Source organism: Scaptodrosophila lebanonensis, unplaced genomic scaffold (assembly GCF_003285725.1).
Source record: "Scaptodrosophila lebanonensis strain 11010-0011.00,11010-0021.00 unplaced genomic scaffold, SlebRS2 tig00000126-arrow-arrow-pilon, whole genome shotgun sequence".
NCBI lineage: Eukaryota > Metazoa > Arthropoda > Insecta > Diptera > Drosophilidae > Scaptodrosophila > Scaptodrosophila lebanonensis.
This window is the reverse complement of record NW_022060582.1, coordinates 1,691,058-1,711,623: the sequence shown is the minus strand read 5'-3', so window position 1 is coordinate 1,711,623 and position 20,566 is coordinate 1,691,058.

The following is a 20,566-nucleotide window of genomic DNA, read 5'->3' as shown; positions in this document are numbered from 1 at the left end:
TCGAATTTTCCAAAAGCCTTTCTTAGTGTGCTCCTACACTATGATGGATACTATGAAAGGATACTTGAGTCCAAATTTCATCTTTTACCGTTTGGGCTGTGCGTTGATCACCAATTAGTCAGGGCAAACTGTTTTATATATAGAGATAACGCAACGTTTTAAGATAGACTATGTGCAAAAAAGGGGAATAATTATAAGGGTATATCCTAATTTTAAATTCACATTTGAGTCTTTTCGTGCCATATTGAGTCAATACGGTCACGCACAAACTCGGAATATGAAACACGGCACTCGTGTCAATGCCGTGCAGCGATGAGCCACGATCAAAAAGCACTGACAATTCTCATCTCAATTTGCTAGAGTAAAACTTTCGATAGTTGAAGCCACCGATACCATCAAAATATCGAAGTTTGAATGCAATAAGCAGAATATTTAAATAATAAAATCTAATTATTTATTGAGATCAATAAGAACAAATCATATACATACAGCCATCTGCCCGCAATGCCAAGCAGAATATGCGTAGCTCCGTTATTTGGTTTCTGCTTTACTTACGCTTACGCAGTCGTTGCCTAGCGAAGGTAACTGTAAACTTTTGGCGTTTTGCCTTTGCAATTAACATGAAATGGTCAAAACGAAAGAAGAAGAGCGAGCCAATGACTTGCAGTTGTTGTTGTTTTTAGAGCATTATTTTTTTTACAGTCAAACAACTGTGTTCGATTGCCCAATGTATACATTAATACGAATGTACATACATGCTATATTCATACACAGGCATACATACATACATACATACATACATACATACATATGTATGTTTCTCTTTACTTTTTCAACCGTACGTAGAGAACCGCACACATAGACACGAACTGTTGCTTGTTGTGGGTGTGAGTGTGTGTATGTGATGTCCCCAACTATTTGATATTTGTTGTTGCTGCATAAAGTTATTAATGAAAACCCTAATGCCAAATACACTAAACAAAGAAAAAATTTCTTTTAAAAATATACATACATAGATGTGCACATATGTACGGACATTCACACATTAGTGTCTCACATTTTTCTTTGGCTATTTCAATCGTTTGCACGCAACTACACGAACAGCTGTTTGTATGTGTGTGTATGTATACTTAGTTGTCCCCAACTGTTTGATATTTTGTATTGTTTGTTCTGCCTGCTTTTGTAAAATGCATATTTTGAAAATCCTTGAATGCAAAGTTGTAGATTTAGTTACGTAGATTACATTACCCAAATTTTAAATTGATCGGACTAAATTTATAACACAAACTTTTCATTTGAAATAGTGAATAAATATTAAAACCCCAATATTTCAAGCTCCAACACAAATTTCGAATCTAAGTATGCAGTTTTGTTTGTATTCTTTAATTGATTTTAGAAACTAAGTTTTATGTCGATCGGTTGAAAAATGCGGATTTTTCAAACAAACTTTGGAGCTACTTTTCCCCCCTTTGGAGCTTGGATTTTCCAAAATCCCTTCTTAATGCACATTTACACTATGATAGGATACTTGCTCTACTCTAGCTCTTACCGTTTGGGCTGTTGACGCGGTTTCCTTTTGTGCCCCAAGAAAACCCCAATAATTCAAGCTCCAACAAAAAATTTAAAAAACCGAGTATGCAGTTTTCTTTGTATTCTTTTATTGATTTTAGAAACCAAGTTTTATGTAGATCGGCTAAAAAATTCGGATTTTTCAAACAAACTTTGGAGCTTGAATTTTCCAAAATCCCTTCTTAATGCACATTTATACTATGATAGGATACTTGACCCCAAATCAGCATCCTAGCTTTTACCGTTTGGGCTGTGGGCTGTTGACGCGGTTTGTTTTTGTGTCCCAACATTGTTTTACAGGAAAACTCCCATATGTTAGGCCCCAAAAAAAATATCAAAAAACCAAGTATACAGTTTTTCTTGGAATTGTTCTGAGAGTATACAAACTAAGTTTTTAAGGTAATCAGATGAAAACTGTAGATTTTTCATACAAACGTTGGAGCCTGTTTTCACCCTTTGGAGCTCGAGTTTTCCAAAATCCCTTCTTAGTGGGCACCTACGCTATGAAAGGATACTTGAGTCCAAATTTCAGCTTCCTAGCCTTTACCGTTTGGGCTGTGCGTTGATCACCAATCAGTCAGTCAGGACAAACTCTTATATATGTATATATAGATACAAACATATGTATATGTATATAGTATGTTATATGTATGCACATATAACCATACATAGTATTTATTGTACTTTATGATCTAGCTCTCGAATAGTACAAAAGTAATTTGCTATTTGGGAAATGAACTCTTTAGAAACCTTATAGAGTGTCGGAAGAAAAATATCATATAGTAAATAACCGTATAATTGTAAGTACAAATACTGAGTCAGCAAAGACGGGCAAGTATATTATATAATAGATAGGTTACCTGCATGCGGCAAATATATGCATACTTAAAGTTATTTTATTTCATATGTATTTGTTTGATGGGGTAATATAACAAGAAAAAACCATACATATATGTAAATAATATCTATCTTACGTATTTGGTGGCACAGTTGTATTAGCCGTTGAATTTTCTTCCACGCTTAAAGTTTCACTCGTTTCCGATGATGTGGCACTATTATTAAAGGAAGCAGTATTTGGTTTGTTCATGGTATTGCTTTTTAATACACACTCCATAAAGAATTCAAAAAGCAGAACAACATTTTTCGCCTATACACAATTCATAGCTAAATAAACAAGTTTCCGTCGTTGCCATGGAGCTGACGCTATAAAAGAATGAAATTTTACCTGTAAGGGGATTGGAAAATATTATATTTCATTTCATTTATTCACAAAAATTGGCTCATAAATTGGTTTGTATGTATAATTAGTGAATCGTAAAGAGTACAGGTTTTAAAACCTTATCAACTTTATTATAAGTATATAAAATGTGTGTTCAAATTTAAAACAATTAAAAATCTTCTAACACTATTGTCTTGTGAAAAATACCAATGTACACTAATCATAATATCGATATATTGACACTCCAAACTTATTTATCGCGAATCCTCACTAGCAAGCTAACAGTTAGTTGGTTGAATTCAAGCGGGGTAGACACACGAACAGTTTTTTAAGCTTCCTCAGTAAGCTTAGACATATCAGTTATAGCTAAATAAACTTGTTAAAAACGATACGCAGCAGTGTTATATTTATTTCGGTTGCTCTATGAAGTTCGTGATCTCCGCCAAGCCAACATTCTTAAAAAACTTTTCACCGTTTAATTGGATTGTTTTCTCGGAACTGTGCTTTGTTTGCAACTACGCCAAATATGGTGATCGTCTTCACACTTGTGTAAAATAAAGGTGAAGATAACTGCAAAGGAGACAGCTTAATATTGGCTAATACGCAATATACAAAGACCGAGTAACAAACAAGTGCCAATATACATAAATAGGTGAATGGCCAATACTCACTCGGGTGAATGACGAGTAATATCACATACATACATTAAAGTGGAGACATCCTGACGCGTCGTGTGTATATGGTCGGAAAGTAGCGTTTCTTTTGGCGTATGCATATACATATACAAGCGCGAAGCGACAAGCATATTCTAGATCGGTTTACTAAAGGGAAAACCCTAGATATGAACAGTAATACGTGCAAATTGTGCAAGACAGAAATAAACGTTACAATTCGGGTCCAGTGTGACGTATACAACTGTTGGTATCATGAATGCGCTGAATGCGCTGGAGTCGATGAAAGCGTAAATCAGTGTTGGAATTGAGTGTCAAACAAATAGTTATTGTGCAATTCAGCACATTCCAGTACATCATTCACCAAGACGAGACATTGCCGTGTGGCCAGTCACTATGTTAGTGGCAAACGGGATGCAAATAGCTGCACCTCCCGAGGATCACCACAACGAATTGCTAATCACAGGCGCAACGTGCAATAAATTATTTTAAATACCAAGTTCACAAGCCATTTCAACAGATACATCGGTTGCCGTTAATTCGTCAGCAAACACTCAAAATCAGTTAATCTTTGCAATGCTAGAGAAGAAAATAATCGTTGAAGAAAAGTATAAGCTTTTGGCACAAATGAATCAGATGATACAACATAAGTGGCTCTATGGGCATGCTGCAAATTGCTACAATGAGTCCAACGAGTACACAAATTGCTGCCAGGCAATACCAAAGGATTTGCGTGCCTTTAGTGGCGATCCCGAAGATTGGCCTATGTTCATAAGCACCTTCGAACATAGTACTTCAGTGGCTGGATTTTCAAACGTAGAAAATATGTTGCGGCTACAAAAATGCTTAAAAGATAGAGCACGCGATTTGGTCAGATAGAAACTTCTTCTGCCAAATATGGTTCCTAATGTTCTGTACTGGTGAGAGAGCTTGTCGATAAATTACCGAATCATTAGCTTTCTTGGGCCATGCATCGTCGTAACGGTGGAGCAAAGGTGGCAGGTTGTAAAAAATGGCAACGCCTGCCATAGATGCCTTAAGAATCAACGCAAGGGCTGTTTCTCGCGAATGGAATCTGGCACCGATGGCTGCACCAAGAAACACGCACCTTTGCTGCACCCGGAATGTGCAAATCAAGCAACAAACAAATCAAAGTAAAAAGAAATTGTCAGCACTCACCGAGACAGAGATACTCGCAGTCAGTTCTTCCGTATCTTGCCTGTACCTACATGCAAAGGGCAAAATAATCAAAGTTTTTGCATTTTTAGATGAAGGCTCCTCAGTGACCCTAATGGACGAGGCGATATTCAGCAAACTCGACATTAAGGGAATGCCGTCTCCAATGTGCCTACAATGGACAAGCGATACACAACGAGTTGAGAGTACATCCGTGCGGGCTTCCATACAAGTATCCGCCGTTAATTCTAACAAGCTTTACTGGCTTACCAATGTCTAAACTATACCAAATCTTGGACTTCCTAAGCAAACCGTTAACCTAGATGAGCTACGTGGTGAATATAACCACCTCAAGGATATCCCACTACAGTCATTCTACAACATTCAACCAATGCTACTAATTGACACAAATAATTGGAAAATTGACGTTCCTCGCATGATCCGTGAGGGTAAGTGGAGTGAACCCATTGCATTGAAATGTTTCTTGGGCTGGAGCATCCAATGCTCAACAACCTCAGCAATTGAAATTCTGAACCAAACATACCAAAAGAAGAATGGAAAATATGAAGTTGGACTCTTGTGGCGTAATGAAACTGAAGAGCTGCCAGAAAGTTATTCAAATGCGCTAAAACGGCTTAACTGCTTGAAAGAGAGCGTTTTCGAACTACGTAGCTGGGCATCGAATTCCGTAGAAGTCCTACAAAAATTCCTGAACGATGGCAAATCAAGCAGCACATCCGTGCATTTCGGTTCTACCGAAAAGGTGCTTGGTATGTATTGGCAGCCGTCTTGATGGAGCAAAACACGTTGACTTACATACCTTCGTCGACGCTATCGAAATCGCATACTCTTGTGCTTCATACCTAAGAGTGATGAACTTGAAACTTTCCTTGTGGCAGCAAAAAGCAAAGTTGCCCCTTTGAAGCCGTTATCAATACCACGAATGGAACTGCAGGCTGCTGTAATGGGCCTACGCATGTCACAAAAAATCATGGGGTTTCGCGGTCTCTGCATTGATAGCGCTACGTACTGGATAGCTTCAAAAACTGTGCTAAAATGGCTGGTTATGGATCCTTGTAACTTTCATAAATTTGTTATGCATCGAGTTGGAGAAATACTAGGATACTCTGACGTAAGGCAATGGCGATGGGTACCTACAAAACTTAACGTCGCAGATGGAGCAACAAAAGTAATCAGCAGCCCTCAGATAACGTAGATGAACTTCGCAAAGACGTTCTAATGGTGCATAAAGCTATTGCAGTTGCTTTTAATGTGGCCTGACTAGCTCTGACTACATTCCTGTTATATATTCGGCTTCGTGAGTTATGTGGCAGCCGCCCTGAGCCCAATAAAGTAACGTCATCGCACATTAGAAAAGCAAAAATCCTACTATACAAGAAAGCTCATTTGCGCTAAATGTACACAGCTGATATCAAATCATTAACTGCAAATCGTTTTATTCGCCGACAAAGTAAGCTGATCGACCTAAATGTTTACCTTGACGACGATCAAATTTAAAAGTTCAAGGAAGAGCAAATACAATTAACTCAGTAGAAGACCCAATAGTCCTACCACCAGAGATTTACATTTCCTTCTTGGTGGTGCGAAGCTATTACGAGAAGTATCATCATCTTGCGCACGAAACTGTCATAAACGATATTAGAGAAACATTTTCCATTTTACGTCTACGTGTCCTGTACAAAAGCGTTCGAAAAAAATGTGAACGGTGCAAGATTACAACAGCTACACCAAATCCTCCACAGAAGGCTCCGATACCTAAAGCAAGGCTTGGTAGTGTCGAAAGACCATTTACCTTTACATGCGTGGACTAGTTTGGACCATTACTGGTGAACGTTGGAAGGCGTAAAGTGAAAAGATGGGGTGTATTATCTTCGTGCCAGACTTTAGGTGCTGTACACTTCGAGATTACGCACAGCCTGGACACTAGCTCATGTTTGATGTGCCTGGCAAACTTCATGAATACTCGTGGATACTCGATGCTACTACCCATTTTCAGCAGCGTCTACAAACCTAAAGCAGCGCTGGCATCAAGTTCAACTATTTGGAGATCGCTTTTGGCAATGCTCGCTAAATGAGTACATACCGGTACTCAACAGGCGCACTAAATGGTTTCAAAAGTGCTTCCCCATTAAAGTTGGCAGCATAGTCATAATCGTGGATGATACCTTACCAAGGAATCTCTGGATAGAAGGGCGTATTATCTGTTATAACTCAGCTGTCAAGGGTTCCTTAGAACAAAATGTGTAAGTTTGTTACGGGACCATGTGACAAGAGGGACTCGATGCCTACTGTAGGGGATCAGTTGCCGCGTGGCCTGTGTCTTAGCGTTATATCGGTCAGCTCGTGCACTGCAGATATAATTGCGAAGACTCAGTTGTTCGAGTGGACCATTTCATATATCGCGGCTCATGCACTCTTTATATGAAATGTGTCCACTTTAGCTGTTAGCGCTAGAGGATGCGGAAAAGGAAGGAGACTCGTTTGGCGTTATTTTGTCGGCTCTTGCGCGGCTAAATATAACACCCAACACTTGCTTGCTGTTGCAGTCGCATCTTACATATATACCGACTCAAGCCTGGTATATGTAAATTGCGCTCATAGCAAGGGAGGATTGTTTAGAGAACAATAATTAAGTACGCACTGAAATATTCTTCACAGTGTCTTTTATTTTTAATCTCTATGCTCTTGACCCTACGCTGCATCAAGATGATTGCCTGATTACCAGAACTTACTTGGATTTGGTTTTAGGTTGATCGAGGTTATGTTATATACCTCACTGCTGGTATTCGGAAGAAAAGCCCGACCTTCCGTTCTATCCCTGGCTTGTAGCTTCATGCGGTGTGACCATTTCTCTCCTATTTCAAAATACCTATCTAAGCGTGGGCGGCGATGCCAGCTTGCTTAACTTTAGCTCTGTGTCGTTACTTATTAAGTTAAGATAGTTACAATATGTGCAATAGACTTCAGGTGCAATAACATTAGGTAATAATATGTGATAATTTCATATGTAATATTAAGTCTAACAATAATATAAGTAATAAGATCATGTGCGATGCGTGGCGTATTGACCTTTTAATAGCCTGTACCCAAAGGGTAAAAGGCTATACTAGTTTTGTGCGAATGTATGTAACTGGCTTAAGGAGGTGTGGCAGACCCCACAAAGTATATATATTCTTGATCAGGGTGACAAGCCGAGCCGATATAGCCATGTCCGTCCATGTATGAGCGCAATGATCTGAGAAGGTACAAGAGCTAGAATTACTAAACTTGGCATCCAAGTTTCCCTGAGCCCTAGGCAGGTCAAGAATGTTTTATAGCCTGTACCCAAAGGGTAAAAGGATGCTGAAATTAGGGCTCAAGTATCCTATCATGGTGTAGGTAAAGGTGAAGCACTAAGAAGGGATTTTGGAAAATTCGAGCTCCAAAGGGGGGAAAACGAGCTCCAAAGTTTGTTTGAAAAATCCGCATTTTTTAGCCGATCGACTTAAAACTTCGTTTCTAAAATTAATTAAAGAATACAAACAAAACTGCATACTTCGATTTTCGAAATTTGTGTTGGAGCTTGAATTATTGGGGTTAATATTTATTCACTATTTCAAATGAAAAGTTTGTGTTATAAATTTAGTCCGATCGATTTAAAATTTGGGTAATGTAATCTACGTAACTAAATCTACAACTTTGTATTCAAGGATTTTAAAAAAATATGCATTTTAGAAAAGCAGGCAGAACAAACAATACAAAATATCAAACAGTTGGGGACAACTAAGTATACATACACACACATACAAACAGCTGTTCGTGTAGTTGCGTGCAAGCGATTGAAGTAGCCAAGGCAACATGTGAGACACTAATGTGTGAATGTCCATAGATACATATGTATGTGCACATCTATGTATGTACATATGTATCTACATATGTATGTATGTACATTCGTCTTGCACTGACAGAGCAAGAAATGTTAATTAATTGAAAATTATATAACATTTTTAAAAGTAATTTTTTCTTTGTTTAGTGCATTTGGCATTAGGGTTTTCATTAATAACTTTATGCAGCAACAACAAATATCAAATAGTCACATACACACACTCACACACACAATAAGCAACAGTTAGTGTCTATGTGTGCGGTTCTCTACGTACGGTTGAAAAAGGAAAGAGAAACATAAATATGTATGTCTGTATGTATGCCTGTGTATGAATATAGCATGTATGTACATTCTTATTAATGTATAAATTAAGAAGTTCCTGACGTTGGTGATTATTATGTTCGACCGACTAAGGATTTATCATTCAATTAACACAGTGCATTGTTGCACTAATAAAAGACAAGAGCTCGTGTATTCCGAACGGTTTAATATCCAAAAGTCAACTAACTGCTAAGAACATTATTTCTTATAACTAAAGCTAGCCCTGTACCTCAAACATGCTGACACCGCGCCTCGTGCATGGTGTCTCATATCAGCTGCTTACATCACGGAGCGTTGCACTCTGCAATGACGGTTTTCGGTGTGCAATATCTGCGGACGTTGCTGATCTTGCACTATTATCACGCCAGCTCTGCTATGTCGATTTGGCAACTTCTTTGTCGCTGTGTGGTCGTGTTAACTCCTCCCCCACTTAAGTGAAGGACTTTCTCGGACTTCTTATAACCATCAATGACAGCCAGGATGTCTTGTTGAATTCGAAACGCCTGACGCTTCTTGTAGAATTTGAAAGAGGCGTAGCAACAAACCAAAAAGATAGTCACAGTCAATCCAGATATTATGGGCTGCTTTATCAGTTCCTTCTCGATTTCGCCAATGTAATGCGTGTTTTCGAGACTCAGCCTTTGTAAGTATGGGAGGCTTAATATCTCCCGGTGGGCTGTTATGTTGACCAACGTTGACGCTGCTGGACCAGGAGACTTGTTCACATAACTCTTCATGTTACGGTATAAAGAACCATTCAAAAAGACATCTTCGTCGAAGGTAAGGAGGAACGTGCCGGTTACAATTTGCACTTCGTTATCACAAGTCGTGATAGCCGCTGTTTCGTCGTTGACGATGATGACGCCGTCGTCGATGACCGTGAAGGGCTCGAAATGGCTGGGTCGAGTGGTGCAATGTGCCGTGCCACCAGAGTGTAGTTGTTGAGCGCACGTAGCATAGGGCAATCTTATACAGAAAGTTGTTGTGAGCGCAGCGCTGCAGTTTCCGATTGGAAATATTTCATTCCCGCAATCGGATATGATGATTTCGTCAGCTATGTTATGGATGGTGTTATTGTGTTCTACAGGGTACAAGAGAATCTTCTTACATATTAAACTTGGCTTAGGGTATTTAATTAGAAAATGTAAAAAATCATTACTCAGTATTTCTTGAGAGCAAAGTTTCGTATAAGTGTTCTGTGTTTATATGGCTATTCTTTGAATTCTTTATTAGCATGTTTACTGTGTCTGTTAACTTATTTAGCTGTCATTGCGTTTTTGTATTAATATTTACCTGCCTATTTGCAAATTCAATGAGCTCTTGTTGTGTCAGTTTCAATTTTTCAAAGTCGTCAAAATCTGGAGTCCCAGCTACTACCTTTAAAACAGTGCCTAACATATTAATGCTTCTGGCGTGCCGATGGTGAATGTCTATTGTCGCTAGGAGTGTTCTCGTGTGTCGTATGTCCGAGTCTAGTATCTGTCTCATGTGTGATTGAGGAAAATGATTCCTCAACTTCTCTGTTTCGCCCATCATTTCCGCGTACATTGTTAGATTAGTCGAGTGTTTTAAATATTGGAAATCTTTCCAAATTGTCGTGTCTCCGTCCATGATTGGTATGTAGTCCGCGTTAGAGTAGTCAGTCAGTTTAGCGTTTGTTATTGTGACAAGAAGTAGCATAGTCCAGATCCTAAGTAAGTAAGGAAACCCATATTATAGTTACCTTATATTATCCTTATGAACCACCCTCCCTTTAATCAAGACTGTGGTCCCCAAGTCTGCTTTTACCGTTTCTTCGTTGTACAAGGATGTTAGTTTATTTCCCAGTCTCCTATTTGATCTTACGAGGACCCTGTCTCCTACTTGAAAATTTCTATTTTGTCGTACTTCATTTAACCTTTGCATTTGTATATTCTGTGCTTTAAGGACTTTATCTCCTATTTCTGCGTCAAGCTCTGGAGGAGAAGAATGAATCACATCAATAGGTCGTTTGTCGGTAACTGAATGTATTGTCCGGTTGTATCCTATAGTTGCCTGAAGTATTAGTTCGGTTGTATCGGCAATATTTCTTCCAGCTCTCAGACATCTTGCGATTTCAACAAGAGTACTATGGAATCTGTCTACCTGTCCATTCGAAGTGCTATGAAGCGGTGGTGCGTTTACAACCTGAACGTTAAATCGATTATTTAGAAGTGATTTTATTGTTTCTGATTTTATGGAAGGTTCATTATCGCAATATATTGTTTTAGTGTACTTGTAGAAGTTCATGAGCTGCAAGATCGCCGGTTGTATGTCTATTATTGTTCTGGAGGCGATAGGTTGGACAATCGAAAACTTGTCTATACAAATAAGGAAATATTTCTTGTCAGTTGAAAATATGTCGACGTGCAATATCTCGCCCACACGCAACGGAATAGGTGTATCTCCAAGTACCTGCTTCTGAGGGTGCCGATCATACTTCTCTTTTTGACAAATTCTGCAATTTGCAACCACCTCGTTTGCAAGTTGGGTCATCATGGGAAAAAAATAATCTTGGAGAATCTGTTTCACGTTTTCCTGAGCGGCCCTATGAGCTCTATTGTGCTCTGTGACAACTATTTCTTTCTGCTCGCCCTTATTCAAAATATTGGTTACCATATGTTTTGCATAACGGAATGTCGTCGTAGGATATGTTTCTATTAGTTTATGTTGAATGAATGCCAGTATTGGTAGTTCACAGAAAATTGCGTTAACTACGTCCTTCTTGACCGCGTCACATACCCTCTGAATTAACGTTTCTCTACTTGAAAAATGTATGAGGTGACGAGTTTTCTCACCAAACATAATAACAGTCCTATCTGAGGCAGATCCACTTTCTTCTATTACTATTTGATTTCGAAAGCAGTTGACTGGTTTGTCTGTTGATTCAACAGTGTAAGTGAGTGACAACTCGCTATGTATCGTTGCAATATCGGACTGTGCATCCTCCTCCAAAGCGTGGATGCTTTGTCTTGACAGTGCATCTGCAATGTAATTTTCCTTCCCTGGCTTGTAAAATATTTCAGCATTATGCTCGTCAATGTAAGCCTTCCATCGCTTAATTTTTGTGTTAGGGTTGCGGTCAGAGACCGCGAATGTCAGGGGCTGGTGGTCAGTAAAAATATTTAGATTCTTCACTCCGTACAAGTAATTTCTGAGGTTCTTCAGAGCCCATACTATAGCCAACAACTCCCTTTCATTTGTGGCGAAATTCAGCTCTCTATCCTTTAAAGTCCTAGATATCATAGTTATGGGTTTTCCGTCCTGAGACAAGACTGCCCCCAAACCAAAGGACGAAGCGTCGGTTGTTAGGTCAAACGGCTTCTTATAATCGGGATAGAGTAGCATTACATTCTCCGATGCAAGAACCTCTTTAAGCCTACTGAATGCCTCACATTGCTTTTGGTCGAAATTTACTGGTATTTTCTTTGACTGGCCAGCGCTAACTTTTCCGTTTTCTCCCTTTAGGATATCACTCAAAGGTCTTGCTATTGATGCGAAGTCTTTAATAAAGCATCTGTAATAACTTGCCAATCCAAGAAAGGATCTAACATTGAACAGCGTGGTTGGCTGCTCGTAGTTACGAACAGCTTCTACCTTATTAGGGCATGTAGTGATACCACCACGTGATACCACAAAGCCCAAGAATTCTACACTGTCTTTAAAGAAATTGGATTTTTCTCGCGAAACCCTCATGTTGGCCTGGTACAACTTGTCCAAGACCCATGCTATGTGTTTTACATGATCGTTCATGTTTTCTGAGAAGATTATGACGTCATCGACGTAAAAATAGCATGATTTCCCGATCTGTTCCCTAAGTACATCGTCGATGGCCCTCTGAAAAATGCTTGGTGCATTCTTCAAGCCAAAAGGAAGCCTGCAAAATTCGTATTTCCCGTTTCCCACTGAAAAAGCTGTTTTCTCTCTATCCCTTTCCGCGAGTAGGATTTGATGGAAGCCTGACTTCAGGTCCAACGTGGTGAAATATTTTTCTTTCCCTAAATTTGACAAAATGGAAGTTATATTTGGTATAGGGTATTTGTCGTCTATTGTTTTTAAATTTAATTTTCTGAAGTCTATCACTAATCTTTTCTTTCTATTCCCATGTTCGTCAGTTCCTTTTTTATCAACGACCCATACGGGGTTGTTGTATGGTGACCTTGATGGCCTGATTATGCCATCCTTGAGCAAGTCACGCATTTCGGAATTTACAAAGTCTGCTACGCCCATGGGATATGGATACAATTTAGAATAGATGGGGTCCTCATTCTCAGCTCGGATAGTGCCGACTATGTTTGTGTTATAGGGTAAAGCCTGATTAGGGTCTGCAAATACATCGGTTCGGTTTTTTAACATTTCTCTGAATTCTAATGTAATATTTTGGGGAACCTCAATATTTTCAACTTTTGTGAAATTTACACTTGCACATTTAAGAAATTGTATTTTTTCTGATTCTGTGTCAGTTATTAATCTTTCGTTTTTAAAGTCTAGTTTTACGATTGTTTGTTTTAGTAAGTTAAGTCCAATTATTCCGTCAAATGTCGTAAGATTGTGTAGTACAAAAAAGGTTGCGTTTGTGTTAAAAAGATGCAATACGCATTTCTGGTTCACTGTATTAAAACCGTGAATTGATTTTACCCGAAAAGTTTCGTCTACTGGTACGACTCCCTTTAATTCTTGTAATGGTTTTATGGAACTTTTTGAAGCTCCCGTGTCTATTAGAAGTTTAATATTTCTCCCTGCAATTGTTCTTTCTATAAACGGTAGCAGGGAGTTGTGCCTAAAAAATTAACTTGGTCGTACACTACAAGGTTATCATTAATGTCCTCTGCCTCTTGGTTTGCGTCAGTCTGGTATTCGAAAGTGTCTGTGTCCGGCAGAGAGTCATCTTGGGTCAGATGATTCATTCTTTGGTGCTTTGGTCCCGTAAACCTAGCAGTTCCACTGTTTGGTCTTTTGTCGGCCTGTCCCTGAGTGTTAATATTACCCTGGTTTTGGTACTGCATGACCTGTCTAAATCTTGATGAATTGTCTACCTCCATTGGCTGAGGTTGCTCTTGCCTCTGAGGAGGTCCGTTAGGAGGTGCCTGTCGTTTACTAAAATGGGGGTTCTTCCAATATGCGTTATTACCGTTTTCCCCTGCCGGCACCCTGTCTCTAGCTTGTTGCCTATGTTCATTCCTTTGGGCCCTTTCCTCTATACTTCGAGCATAGTTACTGGCGAACGTGTAGCGTTCGTGATTGGATTCAACCTCTTGGGCCAGAGCCAAAGCGGAAGGAAGATCTTTTGGTCCTGCCGAAAACAGAACGGTGCTCAATGATTTCTTAGTTCCTGAAATGAACACTCGTAAAGCGTCCATTCTATACTTTTCATTGAGTGCGACAGCTATGGTGTTGTCGTAAGTCATGATCGTTTTGTTCGTTAATAAGGTGAGTTTCTTTTCTACTTCGTCGTAGTACTGTAGGAGTGTCAAATTTCCCTGTTGGAGTGTCGACATTTCTTGCTCTATTAAATATATGGGGCGTTTGTCCGCATACGTAAAGTCGAGTCGATTTATAATCGCCTTAAAATTCAGGGGCGTGTCGAATGATGCTAGCACCATGTCCGCTGGTCCCTTAATCTTGTTCCTCATAATACCTAAAGCCTGGTAGTGCGTTGAACTACCGTCATACTTTTCGTAAGTTTTATAAACGGTGTGTGCCGCTTTCCGGCAAAGATTTCACAATGTCTAATGTTTCACTGCACTTGATCATTGCACGAATTTCCGCGTCCCTGTATTTTTCTACTTCTGGATCCCCAACACAGACACTGCCTAAACGTTGGTTCAGATCTTGTATCTGCGCATCAAAACTTCTTTTTTGAGCGGCAAGTGCATTGTTGACTGCCGCTTCTATTACTGTCTGTAGCTGCTCTGAAGACATACCTAACTCTTTTTTTACACGGACTTTACTATCAAGTTTTTTAAATTTGTCCAGCAAATCTTCTATGTCGCTATCACACATAAGTTCTGTCACTACACAAAGATTGGTATTTTAACTTTGTAACAAATTTTATTATATTCTTCTTCAAATTTGAATTGATTTTTAAAAAAAATTTTCAATCTTTTTTTTTGTATTTATTTTTTAGTTTGTAAACTACTTACATGCTCTTATCTAGATCTAATTCTAGTGTTGCCGCCGCCGTCGGTGTTTCCGTTGCCGCTTCTGTTGCTATTGTTGTTGCCGGTGGAATTTTTCCTTTTACTCCGTTGCTGCCGTCGATGGTGACATTGTGTTTTGTTGTTGCCGAAACAATTTTGTCTGTCGCTGCCGTCGGTGTTGACGCTGTATGCTGCTTCAGTTATTGTTGTCACAACAAATTTTATTTAAACACTTTATTATTTAACTTTTGTTTTCTGCTGCTGCCGTCGGTGTTGACGCTATATGCTGCTTCAGTTGTTGTTGTTGTTGTTGCCGGTGGAATTTTTCTTTTATTCCGTTGCTGCCGTCGATGGTGACGTTCTGTTTTGTTGTTGCTGTAACAATTTTGTCTGTCGCTGCCGTCGGTGTTGACGCTGTTTGCTGCTTCAGTTATTGTTGTTACAACAAATTTGATTTAAACACTTTATTATTTAACTTTTGTTTCCTGATGCTGCCGTCGGTGTTGACGCTGTATGCTGCTTCAGTTATTGTTGTTACAACAAATTTTATTTAAACACTTTATTATTTAACTTTTTTTTCTGATGCTGCCGTCGGTGTTGACGCTGTATGCTGCTTCAGTTATTGTTGTTACAACAAATTTTATTTAAACACTTTATTATTTAACTTTTTTTTCTGATGCTGCCGTCGGTGTTGACGCTGCATGCTGCTTCAGTTGTTGTTGTTGTTGCCGGTGGAATTTTTTCTTTTATTCCGTTGCTGTCGTCGATGGTGACGTTGTGTTTTGTTGTTGCTGTAACAATTTTGTCTGTCGCTGCCGTCGGTGTTGACGCTGTATGCTGCTTCAGTTATTGTTGTTACAACAAATTTTATTTAAACACTTTATTATTTAACTTTTGTTTTCTGCTGCTGCCGTCGGTGTTGACGCTGTATGCTGCTTCAGTTGCTGTTGTTGTAACAGTTTTATCAAATTCATTTATTATTTAATTTTTTTCTTTTGCTGCTGCTGTCGATGGTGACGTTTAATGCTGCCGCAATTTGAGTGACTTTTGGGTTTTTTCACGTTGGGCGCCAATTAAGAAGTTCCTGACGTTGGTGATTATTATGTTCGACCGACTAAGGATTTATTTAATTAACACAGTGCATTGTTGCACTAATAAAAGACAAGAGCTTGTGTATTCCGAACGGTTTAATATCCAAAAGTCAACTAACTGCTAAGAACATTATTTCTTATAACTAAAGCTAGCCCTGTACCTCAAACATGCTGACACCGCGCCTCGTGCATGGTGTCTCATATCAGCTGCTTACATCACGGAGCGTTGCACTCTGCAATGACGGTTTTCGGTGTGCAATATCTGCGGACGTTGCTGATCTTGCACTATTATCACGCCAGCTCTGCTATGTCGATGTGGCAACTTCTTTGTCGCTGAGTGGTCGTGTTAACTTATATACGTACATATATTTACATTTTTTATTTTTATTTATTTTACGCACAAACTAACCGCATTGGCTGTTGGCAAGCCTTTTTGTTGTTTTTTTGCGTTGATTCATTTTCATTTTTTTGTATTAATTTATATTTTGTTTCACGCCTGTTAAAATCACGTATAAACGCCTATTTATTAATGTTGCACTCAAACACATTAAAACATATGTTTGTAACTCGATTTGAATGTTAATTTTAATGGTCGCACCGTTTATGATGCATTAAAGCAGCATCAGTAGGGGCGGGAGACTCACCTTTGTCATGGAATAGCCCAAGCACGGCCCAATGATAGGGTATCCAATAAAAATGTTGCCTTTGGATACAGGCAGGGTGGGTACGCCTGGGATATCAACAGCTAAAATCCCATACAGTTGTCCGATGCCACAATTCCTGTCCGTCCGCACGTATGTAATCTCCTTATACAGTCATCCGTATTCGTACGGATAGCTTGAGGGAATTACCCGTTTATTTGTTTTTTTGTTGTTGCATTACGTTTCGTTTATTTTATGTTTGTTATTTTTGGTTTGTTTACGTTTGAATTCGGTTGTGTATATTGCGCGTCGAATTTATTGTAGTGATGGCATTTTGGTTAAAATCGATGGAGGAATCGTGTTATCGGTTATTGTGCGACTCACGCGGGCATAGGGTTGGAACCACACACCCAAGGATAATTCCGATGCGCCAGCCGGCGTTGCCCAAGGGAAAAGCGTAGTCGTAACATTATGGCGCCCAATTGATGTTTGAATTTTGAATGCCAAGGAGTAGGTGGAGTTGTTTAGGGCCCTGTACCACTTTTGGGGAGGAGTCTAGGCAGCCGCCGTACGCAGGCTGAGAGTTTAGATAGAGAAAAAAAAAACAAATGAAGCCGATGGCTGGATGCGCTCGATCGGTTTGGTGGGGACCAATTGCAAGCGTGTGTGACGTGGACAGTAAGTCACGAAGGTGCGGATGTAAGCCCTTAGTTTGCGACTGCCATTAGGAACGATGCTAGGCAATGTGTGCTATAAGGGGATTCCAATGCGCTTTTCGTTTCTGTGTTCTTTGTTGTATTTCTTGCGTCAATTCGTTGGTGCACTGTCGCTATGGTGTCATCGTGTTTGCCTGGTGGACTTAGAGTACCGGTGGCCCAGGATGACAAGGAAAGTCGCCTGCAATGCACCGCTACGCACGGTGAGCCAGAGCAGATGGTGCACATAACAGAAGTGGGTGTCAAGAAGCAACCATTTAATTTGTTGGCTGTCGTTCATCGCCGTCAAGGCGATAAATGTAGCAGCGAACAAATATTGCAGGAGAGAGTATATGGTTTTGGTTTCAGTGCAAGGTTGGATGTGAATTTATTTAGATTTTTTTTTATTTTATTTATTAATATATTCATATTTATTTATTCCTATTCACATATTTATCCATTTATTGTTGTACCTATTTATTTATCTAACATACATAATCAACGTACATATATTTTCTTGCCCATTTGTTTTTGTGGTTTTGAGCATTTGCAAACATTTCATTGTTTGGAATACATATACAATTTAATTGATACGCGAATTTTACTTCGGGTCCTGCTTGAAAGCTGCACAAATTTATAATCTAAAATACAAATAAATATTATAAAACAAGAGAGAACGCTACAGTCGAGCAAGCCCGACAGTGTAATACCCTGTACCCAGGTAAACTTCCGTCACTGAGTTATATGCGCCCATAGCAGCAGCAAATAGAGGAAGAAGAAGAGCGAACTTGTTGCTGCAGTTTGGTGGGGTTGTACTGGCGAGAATTTGCTTTGCTAATAACTTTTCTTAGAATTGAATTTTGAACAACAGTAGATAATTATATATAAATTATGTGTGCAAGGTTTGCAAGGTTAAAAAAAATAAAATAAACTCGTCCTTTCTCGGACCTAAGAGAATCTGGATGCCAACTTTGGTTATTCTAGCTTTTATAGTTTCTGAGATCCTTGCGTTCATCCAGACGGACAGACGGACGGACATGTCTAGATCGATTTCTCTCGTCATGCTAATTCAGAATATATATACTTTATGGGGTCGGAGATGCTTCCTTCTGCATGTTACATACTTTGCACAAACCTAATATACCCTTTTTACCCTACGGGTACAGGGTATAAAAACAGCGATTTTGAATTGAAAATGGAGAAGGATTCTGCGCGGGCGTATAACACCAGGTCGAGAACTTTCAGAAATTATGATCTGGAAGAACACCTAGAAGGAGCCGTGGGTTTTTCCACCGGTGGCCTCATACACACTCCTCCGAGGCCGTCCATAGCACCAACAGTACACTGGGACGCCGAGCCAGTAGTCGCGTCGGTAGAAGCAGCAGTGGCCCAGGCGAACGAAACATACCGCCAATCGCAAAAAGAGGGCATCAACAAGGTTTTGCAGGAAGAAATCCGAATGGGGTTTCAAGACTTGATGGGCGCGCTGAAAGAAGTATTGCAACCGCGAGCGAATAGCGGCGATTCAGCTGCAAATGGAGCATGGCAACCGCCAGTCAGCCAGAATCATGGTGCGATTCCAAAACGGCCGCATCTATACCAGGCTGAGCCTCTAACACCAGCAAGAGGAGGTTCGCGTCCGGTAGCAAGGCCAGCGGCAAATTGGCAAAATCCCGCGGCACAGTCGGCCCATCGAAGAGGCAACAGGCGTAACGATTGGAGTGGTCAGCTGGACCCACCTCCTCCGTATGCAGCGGCGAATGGCAGATCAGGATGGTGCCGTGTTGAGAAGTGGGACATCGTTTTCAGCGGCGACAAGGAGAAAATGGCGGTAGAAGACTTCGTTTTCCAGGTAGAGTTCCTTCAGAGGCAGTGTCGCTGCGCGTGGTCCGAAGTATTGAACAGCTTCCATCTGTTAGTAACTGGGCACGCTCGCGAGTGGTACTGGCAGTACGTCAGGGACCACCGGGCAGACAGCTGGCCAGAACTAAAACGAAGTATGCTGTACCGTTTTAAAGGCGCCGCCGACGAATTCGAGCGAATGCGTCAATTGCGTGAAAGACGGCAGAAGGCAAGCGAAAGCGTTGAGTACTTCCATGCCATGAGGAAGCTGGCGTCGCGTCTCCAAACAGCACCATCTGAGAACGAGATGATGAAATACATTAAAAAAGGATTGAAAACAGAGGTATCTCGATATGTGTATGCGATGCGCGTGTACATGGTAGACCACTGACGAGACGAATGCGTAGAGGTGGAACTATGGTCCAGCGGCGAGAAGGCTTGTTCCCAACACGCAGCGGCACACGTTTTAGTGGCGGAAACCGTCCACCGGCAGTGGAGGAGTTGGTCGACGACAGGAACGGCGAAGGGACGGCGGATTTCGGTATCATCGAGGAGGCGCGTTTGGCAAGGCGTCCGCAACAGGAGTTAGTTTGCTGGAACTGCAGACAAGCCGGCCATAGCTTCCGCGACTGCATGTCACCGGAAAGGCGCGTTTTCTTTTATAGGTGTGGCAGGCCCGACACCTATAGTCCAACATGCCCCGATTGCACGGGAAACGGCCGTCGGAGTGCGGAGCAAGTGGGCGAATCGCGCTCGACACAGGTGCCCACCAGGATGGCAGCGGAGCGGTCCTAGAGAAGAAATTTGATAATAAAAATCTCCAATATAGTAATAAGTTAAAATTTTTACCGTACGAAGAGAGGATGAGGGCATATCTGGAGGCGCGCAATAGAATCTTCGCCCAACATCAGTTAGATGGCATGAGGATGGTGACAGCCAAAGTTAAAAAGGCCCGAGTAAGAAGGCAGACGAAGAAGCTGGTAGCCGAGGCAGTGCGACGCGAAGGAGCAGCAGACCCGAGGATTTTTGCCGAAGTACTGGTACGAGGCCATGTGTTACGCGGTTTGCTGGATACCGGGGCCTCGGTAAGCGTGCTAGGCAAGGGCAGTCTTGAACTGCTGAAAGAGATTAGCGTGGTGCCCAGAAAATACATTTCAATAATGAAAACAGTAGGCGGTGAAGATCGAGCCGTAATTGGGCGGGTGCGCTTACCAGTAAAGTATCGAGAGGATACCAAAGAGGTGGAGTTTTATGTATGCCCATCGCTCGGGCAGAACGCGTATTTCGGCATCGACTT